Source organism: Bacillus rossius, chromosome 14, assembly GCF_032445375.1.
Source record: "Bacillus rossius redtenbacheri isolate Brsri chromosome 14, Brsri_v3, whole genome shotgun sequence".
In the NCBI taxonomy this organism is placed as follows: Eukaryota; Metazoa; Arthropoda; class Insecta; order Phasmatodea; family Bacillidae; genus Bacillus; species Bacillus rossius.
In genome coordinates, this window is record NC_086341.1 from 29,805,451 (window position 1) to 29,816,428 (window position 10,978).

General features: G+C 37.0%; 1 non-coding gene across 1 annotated transcript; it reads right to left on the reverse strand.

Annotated features, from left to right (window-relative positions):
* Positions 1 to 1,858: 1,858 nt before the first annotated feature.
* Positions 1,859 to 1,929, reverse strand: Trnag-gcc (transfer RNA glycine (anticodon GCC)). Its single transcript has one exon. It is a non-coding gene; the product is annotated as a tRNA-Gly (tRNA).
* Positions 1,930 to 10,978: the final 9,049 nt, after the last annotated feature.

Here is a 10,978-nt window from a genome sequence, read left to right on the forward strand (position 1 = left end):
AATTCGTGCATTTTTCACTATTTTAAAGATTTTTAAATGTCACAGACCCCGGGACACTCGAGAGAATCTAGTGCCCTCTCCGCAATTACTTAAAGTACAGGTTACTAAACCCATAATTAAATAACCGTACCGATTGTGCTGAAAATCGGTGGACGATCGTTAAATTACATAATATTAATAATTCAAACGACGAAAACATGATTGAAAAGTCAAATCGATGGTTGTTCCAATCGAGTGGAAGAGAGATGCGGCGCAAGCGTACAATGAGCGTAACGGGATACATCGTAGTGGGACATTCGTAACGGGACAATGTGCGTTACGGGACACTTTATCGTGCGTGAAGCCGGCGTTCATCGATTTATTAGACGTTGTCACGTCAAAAAAATGATGAGTGAGTGTTTTAGTATTCGCCAGTGACGTGTAAGCATCCAATTTCGGCAACGAGCAAATTCATGCAAATTCACATGTTGCAAATGCACTTATAATACAAAACTTGGGGCCTCGGCCACGAAATTTAACATGATGAAAATTCGCAAATTGTGTTTTCAACTACATTTATTCACGCGAATACACTTAGTTACTGCACCCACCACTATAATTAGTTGCCGGAACAGCTAGGTCGACTATCGAATCTTGCAATTAACAGAGCGAAATTTTGAACTAAATAATGAAAAGGCTCCGATAAAAGCGAAAATGACTTGAAAAATTACTAAATCCCGGCTTGGAACCTGATTTTTACAAGAAAATATATTAAAATAATCCCCATTTAATACGTTAATTGAACAGTTAATACCATAAAGTTTGCCTTTGGCTTTGTGAACTTTGGTTCGCGCCATCCGCCACAGATGGCAGCACCGTGGTTACACATTCCCGTTCCATGGGACTTCCGCTCCATTCCCTAATCATTCCTACCAAATGCCGTAAAGTGAGAGCTTGGATATTAAAATTCAAAAACACATCTAAAGACTGAAAACGTCACGGTGGCCATTACTTGTAAAAATTATTCATGAATTCTATTTAGCAATAGACTTGTGATTTCGTGCTAAACTCGAGGTAAACTCATGCATAAAAAATAATCTTGAAACTCCACGTGGCCCCCCGGTGCTCGGGTTTTGTTGGGATATTTCCCTTCCCCCCCTCCTTGTTATGTTATTGTTTTTTCTCTAACACCCAAGCGGACGGATATAACGCAGCTTACGAAAACCTAGACGTGCAAATATTCATAATCTTAAGGTTTACGCTTTAGTACCTACTGCTCTAGCTAATAACTCAACGGTACGAAAAAAAAGTACTTAACTGCGTAAATGAATCGAAAGTCGCATGGAACGTAAATGTGTTATTAAGGTGCTGCCATATGTGGGGAATGGCGTGAACTAAAGTTCACAAAGACAAAGGGAAACTTTATAGTGTTTTAACAAGTTAGGTAGTAGTTAATAAACATTCCTTGTCGAAAATCACGTACAAAGTCAAGGCTTAGAATTTTTTCGAGTATTTTTCCCTTTTATAGGATACGTTTCATTATATAGTTCAAATTATCGGTTTGCAAATGGAATGATTCGATAGTCGATGCAGCTGCTTCGGCCACGAATTCTAGCGGCGCGGCGGGTGCGGAAACTACGTGTGATTCCGAGTCCAGAAATGTAGTCAAAATCACAATTTGCGTACATTCATCACGCTCTGCAATAAGTATTCTACGTTAATTTAAGAGTCAGAGTATCGTATTATAAGTGTATTTGCAACAAGAGAACATATGAATTTGCTCGTCTCTGACGAGTTATGTTACACATATCTGGCTCACGTATTTTTTGGTAATTATGAAAACATGCAGTGCTATTGAAACGATAAAAAAATAATCTATTGCATCGGCCGGGAATCGAACCCGGGCCGCCCGCCTGGCAGGCGAGCATTCTACCACTGAACCACCGATGCTTCTTGATATCTACAGATTTTGCTGTTGATACTAACTAAGATAAAATAATTACTTAGATATGATAATATAAGTAAACAAGGTTTGAAGATTAACAACAGATATTAAACATAATTTATAGATTACTTTTGCTTCGTGACTCAAAATCTTCCATCAGTGTGTGAAATATATGTATATATATTAATTTTGTAACCGTTGTGTGAACGCAAAACCGAAATGTAAAACATATACGATGAATTCTTGGGGGCCTGCCACATTCGCGCATTCATTTATGTCTTATGTATTGGACCTGATGGTACATGATAAGTCATTTGCTTCCGCCCTGCACGGCGGCTTTTTTATTTTATTGTAACATATTTCTTGTGTTACTCACTTTTACTTCTATAGTTCTAGGTGCTGACTGGCAGCGGAGTGAGTGGTCATTGTAGCCACTCACCACCAGGGGCGCTTGCGTCCCTGGTCACTAAATCCAGCCCTGGATAAGGTACAAAGCGGACCACGAGTCCAAGCGCCCAACCCCCCGCATGGTTTCTACTCTGTCCAACTCTTCATCCAGACCATCCTCTGTCTCCTGTATTCTCCTACACTTAATGCATGCCAATTTGCATCCCGCATGAATGTGCCCAGGGTTTTCCCTGTGTCTATGCAGGTTTTACCTGGACCCAACATATTTCTAGTTATAGTCTAGATTTATGAGTGAGGGGAGTTAGTTATGGCGCCAAACGTTGCCATGGCTGGCCAATCCCCTCCTAGCACATGATGCATGCGACCCTCTCCCTGCAAGGCTAATCCCAGCATGTCTAGGCGTTTAGGCTTCGGCCTGAGACGCACCTAGGTCCCTCCCTAACCCGGACCCCTCCAAAATATACTTAGTTTTAGGTTAGGAAAAAAATTGCTGATGGTGCAGATGCGTACCTAGCAGTTGATTGGACTACGCGATATTGAAGTTATGTGCTTATGGCACAGTCGCGTGGCGCGCGCAGTGTGACCGGACCTGGCGAACTGGAACTCCCGACGTCAGACAGGTCAGACACCGCCATCTGCATCTGACGCCATGAACACTATTCGCTGAAGAGAAGCATGACGAGTAGGTACGCACAAACTATAAAACAGCGCGAGTATTTCTTGATAAACTAATCAATTTACGGATTTTATCTCGTATTGGGTACCATTTGGTTGAAGTATGTTTGCCGTTTAGTTGCTTTCAATAGGAAATCGAAGTGCCCGATAATGTGTTTAGACATTTAAGTAACAGGTTTGCCCGAAATATTTATTAAATTCTTGGTTAAAATTTCAATAATTGTATCGACATTTCATTAATACTCATTTTCATAAATCTCTATATTGTATATTTTTTTTGGTAACAATCTAGAGTTATCAACCGTGCTGGCAGATATGTTATTATCATGTGAACCAGATGCGTCAAACAAGCGAATGCAACACGCTTCTACAGGAAAAGCGTATGACCACGTGGTCGGACAGTACTTCCAGTCAAATAATACAGATGCATCTGTGAATTGTAGCAGGGCCTCGAAGATGTTATTTCAATTTACATTTTTATTGCAACGGTGCAGATTTGACAGTTACTACTTACTTTTCCCTTACATGGTGCTTCGAAAACATTTCAAACATTTTATTTGTGAATTAAAAAATGATTATAAAAATAACTTTAAAAAATCCATCCTACACAACCCTAGTGGCACGCACTTCAATGTGGGTTCAGATTGAACTTTGCTTGTTAGTGGTTTGCAGCTAACCTCAGGGGCTGCATATACTAGTTAGTAGTGTATTTGCTGATTAATGAGACGCTCGTTGGTGCTTCTATTGCAGTATCGGCTCAGAACTGACGCGCAGTCTTCTCGTCGTGCATGGGTAACGTAATCATCACTTTATATGTTTCAAACGAAAAACGGAAACCGAAATCTCATCCACCCTCAGTGTTTTCTTAAATACTTTTCGTAAACAGACTCCACTCGCGTTTTAACTTATGAAGCTCTGCTCAACGCATGTGTGCTCGGGTAGGCGGGGTCTTTAACACTTTCTAATTCTCGCTCTGTGTTTCACCACCCAGAGAGAAGGTGAAATAGACACCTTCTTGAACTTAATACGTAGCCAGTTGGTACAGGCGTGAGACAGGCTAAGTTTAATTTTGAATGTGGTTGCAGTTGTTGCCAGGAATTTCTGGCTGAAGTCCGTTTCGGACTGCTCAGTTTACCTGGAACGGACAATAGGTACGAGTTTATTTACTTATTTTTTTTTTCAACCAGCAGGAATGTCAGGCAAATGTACTTATACTGCGAGGTTTCAAAATATTTCTTATAAAAAAAAAACACCCAAGTGTGTGGCCGCCACGCGCGTCGAAGAGAAACAACAGGACAAGAAATAAAAACTAGGAATGGGCCAGTAAAATCCTCAAATACCATCCTTTCCGTAGCATTCATAAGATTAAATATTCAAGGAAAAAGATTCTAAGAAAAATATTAAATAAAATAAAGTAAATTAAAAAAATTCAACACTGATAACTTCTCAATTTTACTAGGTATTTTTTATCCATACCTATCCTGTAACCTTTCCCCAAGATATTGTAATTGTTTGAATAAAATTACAGTATTCAAAGGTTTTAATGTTTCAACACTATAGTTTACATTTTATTGCTTGTGTATTATTTTATTTCTGACCCTTGAGACCTAGATATTTATTCAAAGAGCTACACTATGGGATTCAAAATCGAGATTCCGGGACGATAAAATTGGTATTTGGCCCATCACTAATTAAAACGCATAAGAATTTTTACAGGTATGTAAGTGCGCAAGTATTACAAGTACGCTAATATGCAAGTTTTCTACTATCCAAACATGACATTGACTGCTCCACTCCTGCGCCCCTCTCTCCCCCTCACGTCATCTAACGACTCACTTCTGATCATTACACTTTTCGTTACCCTTTAAGCGTTTCACTTTCGTTATGCTCGGATGGCGTCATCGTATCACTTACTTCTCAGGCTGTAAAGATGTCAACACTTCAAAAAATTCTGTAACTATAAAGATAACTGTAAAATCTAACACGGCTGTAGTGTTGGAAATTTTATTAAATTAACTGACTTTGCAACGAAGGATAAGTTTGAAACAAAGGAATTGTTCTATACCTGATTCCGACGTGAATTTGTTTTTTAGAGGACTGTAATTTTGTTCTGTAAATATAATAGAAAATTTCATGTAAAATTACAGATATTTGTAAATTTGTACTTTAGATGAAAACAACTATATTACTCCAAAATATTGTTCGTAAAAAAACTGGGTTCGGAGTTTAACCCGGGCATTTATTTATGCTTTGTCTTGTCAGAGTAACTCCAGTAGTTAAAATTATTTTCAAATTGTTCCCTAAATAGCTTTCCAGTATTAACTGCAAACATTAATAGGCAAAATAAAACAAAATAAAGTTCAATGATTGAATATTTTATCATATTTTCGATGGTTCAAATATTATGCTTGATTGAAACATTAATTAACATATAAAATCTTGCGCCAATTTTTGAAGAGAAATATTCAGTATTATCTGGAAAAACGTGTTTCATACATGCAAAAATATTCAAAGCTATGTTCCGTACATAGTTTTCATATCTTTCCTATAGTTTTACAAACTATTTCTTGGAAACTGGTTTCGAAAGGCACCTTTTTCAAAAGTACATCATTTTTTTTTCTGTGTGTTCCGTTCCAGCACGTGTAGGTAGAAGATTGTTGTTTTATTTTATTTTATTAATGTAACTACTTATGAAGGTTTTATAAATATTCGAATTGATTCGCGTTGCGTTCAAGTTCTCATAAATGTACAAGATATTATATATATATTTCTAATATATCTGCATAGTCTGTAAGCACTGTTATTCATAAATGTTAGGTAAAAAATTTAAAGGGCCCAGCTCACCCGGGCACACATACTATGTGCAGTGTTTGAAAAAACCGCGTAATCTGAAAATTGTTCAAGATATCCGCGAGGTGGTTCTGTTTACGAAAAGCATTCAAATATACGCTGATGGCGGATGAGTATTTCCGTTTGGGAACTTTTTTTTTAAACTGTATTTTGAGAAGCTTGAAAATGGTTAAAACGGGTTTTTTCAAAATAATGTTTACGCATGAAACAGCCAGTACAGATTCTTGAAAGCACTCAAAGGGACTTGCATTACACCTTTATATTCACTTCTTCGCCTATAATATTATGGTCACAGCTTAAACCTCACAGTTGCCACATGCGTCAGTCAGTTGAGATCACCATCGAGCGTCGCACTTACCATCCCGCCTCACTAACACAAATACACGTGGCTTTTCAGGTAGAGCAGCGTCCAAGTGGTAGTTCATGCCTACGTTTCAGCAGGATCTCCCGGGTTGAGATTTTAAAACTGATGCAAATGCCTGTTGCAATGTACAGAGGGGCCTCGGCATGTACAATCTACCACTTGGACGCGGCAACCTCGGTATCCAAGTCAGTTTTTTTCCCTTCCAGCGGGTGCCTGGAAGGGTGCGCCAGGGCGGGTACAGGACGGGCCTTCTGTCCACATGTCACGTGTGGGTCCGGGGGAGTGACAGCTGCCTGCAGGAGCCCGCGCTGGCTTCTTCAGCCGCCACAAAGAGCGCCCTTGTCCCGAGTTCTCCTTTACCGGGAACCGAGGGGGCCTCGGCTGCAGCCCAGACACACGAAGCCAATTAGTGTTTCCTCTGCGCGCCGCGAACCTGCAAACCATACAGCTCCTCCCACCAGCCCTCCCTCCACCCTTCCCTCCACATCTCCCTCCGGCCCCCGGGACAAGACCCCAAGGGTCTCAAGAATGGTCACCAGATTTTTAGATACAAGAATCAGCGGGAAACCAGTGGAGAGAGTAAACAAAAAAAAATAATCTAAAAGTCAGTCATGGGGACTGTCGACAGAAGTGAAAACTTAAAAATTTTGTTTTTAAATGTGTAACATGAAATCATTTCTACGTCAAATGTACGCCATAAAATGATTTTGGTATTATATCACTAGCATGTAGATGACGCGAAGCCATAAGTTTTGCCCCTACCAAAAATAACTTTAAAACTAGAAGAAATGAAGTTTTTTTCATTGAAAGAATAAAAAATTATTAACTTAAATCAACAAATAATCAAAATTATCTCTATTTAATTAATAACCTGACATTTGAAGAAATTCACATCGTAAATAAATAAACAAAACTAAAAACATAACCTCAACTAAACTACCTACTAAAAAATATCCAATACTCGCAATATGTACCACACAATAACATTAAAATTTCCTTGGAAAATAAAGATAAAATAAAAAACTTGTATCTTTAAAAATAGAATAAAATTAAGTTTTATCCTTGAAATATAAAAAACTAACACGTCACGTGACCATGTCGATGACGACTTACGTGAATTTACTCCCTATCCAAAACATTCCTATAGAAGTTTTCATTTCAAAAACAAAATCTGCAAAATATAATCGCAATTTGCTACGTTCTTTAAACGATTCTCGCAATGAAGAAGATTAATTAAAAATAATAATTATGGACTCACGCCATTGCTAGTTCACACAATCAAATGTTAAATGACGAGACATCACAGAGAATTACGCGGAAAGAATTTATTTAGGAACATAAATTAATTAATCACACCACAGACTAACACAGCGGGGTGATGGCGACGAGATAGTGGTATCAAGACCAGCAGATACAGACAAACAACAACCTCGGACAACACTTCGACAGACAGACGAACCCACCGATGATACTATAAACAGATACTCTGGACAACACAGTGACAGACAGACGAACCCACCGATGATACTATAAACAGATACTCTGGACAACACTTCGACAGACAGACAGACGAACCCACCGATGATACTATAAACAGATATTCTGAACAACAAAACGACAGCACAGACGAACACGGCAAGCTTCGTAACACAAAAAAGCTGCGACATTGAGGGAACTGACTTTTTCTTCCGTCATCAGGCACACACAGACTTTTGGCTTTTTCTCCGCGTGTTGTCCATTATTGAGATTTTTCGATGACATTCAGTGTGCAAACCTCCAATGGTGTATTACCAAGAAATAGGTTTCAATTACTTTTTGCTGGTTAAAAAATGTTAGTAGAACATTTTAATAATACAGTTTTTTAAACATTTTTTATATCAATGCGTGGCAAATGATAGACTGATGTTATGTAAAATTAAAAATACAAGTTAGGTGTAGGAAAACTAGCTACGAAGTTTGCATTATATTACATAACTTGATTCACTGAAATGTTTATCATTGACTTTTGCGGAATGGACAAAACAACTCTCAGTCCTCTACAATGGGGATAGATATTTCAGATATAACGTAGGCTAGTACTTAAGAACATTGGGAGTATTCATTACGCAATATTGGGGACAGCATTTCATTTTTGTTTGGAATAAAAGTAAGATTTTAGGATGAATTCTTATCGAAGTGATAAAAGCGAATTTAGTTGGTCAGAACCAATGCCACATGGATTCATTTCAATAAGTGCATTCAATTAAAAATATGAAAAATACTGAGTTTCTGTCTGATAAAGTGCATTATTCTCAAATCAACTTCTTCCAGTCTTGGAAATGTGGCAATTATTGTCCTCGTGAGAGGTTGAATTAACCTGAAGTTTTTAATAATATGAATCGAGAGTAAAATTTTCAACGCGAACATTTTCAAACACAAAAATTAATCTCATCTTTGACCAACCTTAGCTTCGATTGTTGTGCACGACGCGGCGTTCCAACAACGCGTTAGTGTTGATTGAAATCAGCTTTGTATTACTTGTACCCCAAATATCAGCCACAAAGAAAAATAAATAAATATTTTGTGAGAGACAAGCGATCGGAATCTGGCTGTAGGTTGAATTTTTTTTAAGCTTTATTTTTCCTTTCCAAAATCCGGTGTGGTTCCCGAAGGTGGGCGACAAAAGATGCTTCTCGAGGTTTTCTCCTCGAGAGAGATTTTGGGTTGGAAAGAGAATAAAAGGGGGGAAGAATTGGGTAAAGACGGTTCGCCTGATGTCTCCAGACGAGCGGAAACATCTTTCCCCTGAAATCTCCGAAAAACCATCGGTCCGGGTACAACTTTTATCGTCGACGCAAAAAAAAAATAGTGTTATTTCGAAATCTTGATAGAATTCAAGTGCGTGTCGCTTCCACGAGACCTCACGCTTATTCGAGATGATCTGGGAATATATATATATTTTTTTGCTTCGGTGAATGTTTTATGAAATTTTTGAACTGATGGACAGATGAGAATGTGCTGTAACTTTCTGCCTTCGGGCGACGGATTATAAAGAAAACTCAGTGGAGTATGCTTCAGTGTGTGCTTCTTCACTTCAGACACCTGCTTCGCTGCACCATAACCAAAAAATAATAATAATTCAAAAAACCACAGAAAATGATAAAAAAAAAAACAACAAGGAGATATTCAATAATATACCACGTTACACACAGCTGGGGTGGTCTTCGAGAGATAGCCCTTGAATTGAGTGAATATTTTTTTCTGCGTAATATGAACATAGGTTCAGTGCATCATTCAAGAGACGTTTCCTACTTTTTTTTTCCTTGGGCTGCAGAATATCCATTCTTCATACTCGAAATTTCACAAAAACTCAGAAATCCAATCACTCATTGTTAGGATTTGTTTTGGGGAGACAGTACTGCGGCTTCATGCAATAAAAATAATCTATGCTAATAACAAAATGTTTAAAGTAAAAATTTTGCACAGTGGAGGAAATGAAAAATAAAAACGATTGCAAATAGCTATTTACAATATTCAAAACTCAAAAATATAGTTTTTAAAATTTTTTAAAAATATTTGACGGATTATGATTAACCTTTTTTATTAGAACGTTATTTAGCTAATTTAAAACTAGTATATATAATTACATCACTAAAAGGGTGAAAAAGGGTAAAATATGGTTATAATTAACATACGAAAACAACCAAGATTTCAACAGTTTGTGAAATTCCAACTCTGAGCGGTGAAAAAAGGGTAAACATGGTTTTGAGATATATAATTATTACTCCGAATCTAAAAAAGCATAAGAAAATCTCTTGGATACCAATATTAATCATACTACTAATCATAACTACCAACCACAATGTTACCACTTTGCGAATTCAACTTCTAAGGGGTGAAAAACAGGTGAATAAGTTTTTAAGGTTAATCTTAGTATCTAATCAAGAAAAATAATATATATAATATAATATATATATACATAATAAAACTACGAACAACAATTTAACCGTTTTGCGAAATTCAAGCTATAAGGGGGTATGAGAGGTAGGAATGTTTTTAAAACGAAAAATTAACGCATCTGATTATAGGTATAAGAACAAATGGTAGAAGAATAAAAAGGAACAACTTGTATTTAGAGTTACGTATCGCATATTTTTCAATAATTTAAATTATTTTTTTAAAAGTTTGAAAAGTGGGTGAGTTTTGAATTTTTTTTTAAAGATCGTACTCTGTTTCTAATTAAGTAAGACTTAAATTATTTTGTCAGAATAATCAAATTAATAATTATTTTATGACTATGCTAGATTCCGTTCCTAATGAATGTAAAAGAGTTAAGTTTGGGTTAGAGAAAAATGCATATTTTCGAATTCACTCGATCAAAGAGTAAGAAATTGTAAACGAATAACAAAAATTTAGAGTTACGAATTAAAATTGTTCAGTTTTCCGGAATGCGACTTCTAAGGGTGTGGAAAGGTAGTACTTTTTTTATCATAAAAAACTCATATCTCCATCCTTTCTAATATTATAAATGCGAAAGTAACTCTGTCTGTCTGTCTGTCTGTCTGTTTGTCTCTATGTTTGTTTGTTACCTTTTCCCGACTGAACGGCTGAACGGATCGTTATGAAATTTGGCAAGGAGATAGATTATATCCTGGGGATGGACATAGGCTATCTTTTGTCTAAAAAAATAAATTTTAAACGGGTTTAAAAAATATATCTTAATTTTATGTAATGTGTGTCATAGATATACAAACTGTTAGTGTCATTCCTCTATGTCT